Here is a 1,582-nt window from a genome sequence, read left to right as displayed (position 1 = left end):
CTCACTCTTTTCTCCGTAGCACCCTCATATTCTTCCTGTACTTTCTCATTTTTCTCTCCCTCATCTTGTTTTTTTGACTCGTGTAACACTCTCCCACTCCTACTGGTAACAACAGCAAAATTCTCTTGTTTAGACAAAATTAAAGAATCGGGAGAAAACTTACCTTGAGGTATCTCGGCCATTTGCTTGGCTAGCTGGCCAAGTTGGTTCTCCAAGTTCTTGATAGCCACCTCTTGGTTCTTATGGTTGTTGTTCATGCGGTTGATGCAACTCTCCAATAGCTCCTCTAAACTCCTCTTGCAATTCACCTTTCCAACAACTTGTGTTTGGACAAGAGGTTCATGATTTGAGGATGAAACTATGCTTCCTTGAGCTATAGCTTTGGCTTCATTGCTCTCAGCATTGACAGTACACAAGTTACTAACATGAGGTCCACCACAAGACTTGCACTCCACACAAGTCATTCTTGCACCAATAGCCTTGGTCTCCTTAATATGCATTCGAATCTCCGCCACTTGTTCGGTGAGTTGCTTGTTGGAGGCCAAGAGCTTGTCATAAGCTTCCACTTCAAACTTACTCCTTTGGGTTTGGCGATCATTTTCAGAGGTCATGACTCTCGCTGCCATCTTTTCTATTAAGTCATACCCCGCTTGTGGAGGAAGAGCATCGAACTCGCCATTTGAAGCCGCATCTAGGCCAAACCTCCAAGAGTATTGTAGACCATCATAAAATGTTGCAACCAATTCAGCTTGGGTGAGATTGTGTTGAGGACATTTCCTCAAGAGCTTCTTGAAGCGCTCCCAAGCTTCATAGAGATTTTCTTCAGTGGGTTGCACAAAATTCATGATGTCTTTTTTCAGCTTCCTCAAAAGAGCTCTTGGGAAGAACCTTGTTGTGAATTTTTCTGCTAGGTCTTCCCAAGTAGTGATACTCCCTTGAGGTTGTGAATTCAGCCATTCCTCCGCTGCATCCTTCAAAGAAAATGGAAACAAGCTCAACCGAATTGCATCCGTCGGAACATTGTTCACACGGTAAGTGTTGCAATTCCGGATGAACCTCTCCATGTGAGCATGTGGATCTTCCAAAGTACCTCCACCATATTGGTTTTGGCTAACCAAGTTGATGAATGCCGGTCTCAACTTAAAGTTTCCCACTCCCTCGGGAAAGACAATGCTCCCGGGATAGTCATAACTCATGGTAGCCGAAGTGAGTTCCCGAAGAGACCGGTTGGCATTCTCAACTTCTTGTTCACATAATCGGAGGGTGATCCCCTCTTGGATTCTTGCCTCGATATGGGCTTGCATCTCTTCCTCCGTCATATGGCCACCCATGACGGTGTCTCTCTCGAGAGCAACCTGAAAGCGTGACACTCAAATAGAGAAAGATTAGTAGCACCAATTCTAGACAAAGATAAAAGCAAAAAATAAAACCACAAACTAAAAACTTAAACCAAAAACCACAAACAATTCCCCGGCAACGGCGCCAAAAACTTGTTGGTCAATCTGCAAGTGTCCATAATCTACCCGGTTTTAATTTATCGAACCACAGGGAATTGGTGTGGCAATTCAGTTTAAGCCTCGAG

General features: G+C 44.2%; 1 non-coding gene across 1 annotated transcript; it reads left to right on the top strand.

The window, feature by feature from the left end:
* Nucleotides 1–756: 756 nt before the first annotated feature.
* On the top strand, nt 757–863 carry LOC130734806 (small nucleolar RNA R71). The gene has a single exon (XR_009018147.1). It is a non-coding gene; the product is annotated as a small nucleolar RNA R71 (small nucleolar RNA).
* Nucleotides 864–1,582: the final 719 nt, after the last annotated feature.

The sequence above is a fragment of the Lotus japonicus genome, chromosome 1 (assembly GCF_012489685.1).
Source record: "Lotus japonicus ecotype B-129 chromosome 1, LjGifu_v1.2".
Lineage (NCBI taxonomy): Eukaryota > Viridiplantae > Streptophyta > Magnoliopsida > Fabales > Fabaceae > Lotus > Lotus japonicus.
Note: the sequence above shows the minus strand (reverse complement) of the source record. Positions and strands in the feature narration are given on the sequence as shown.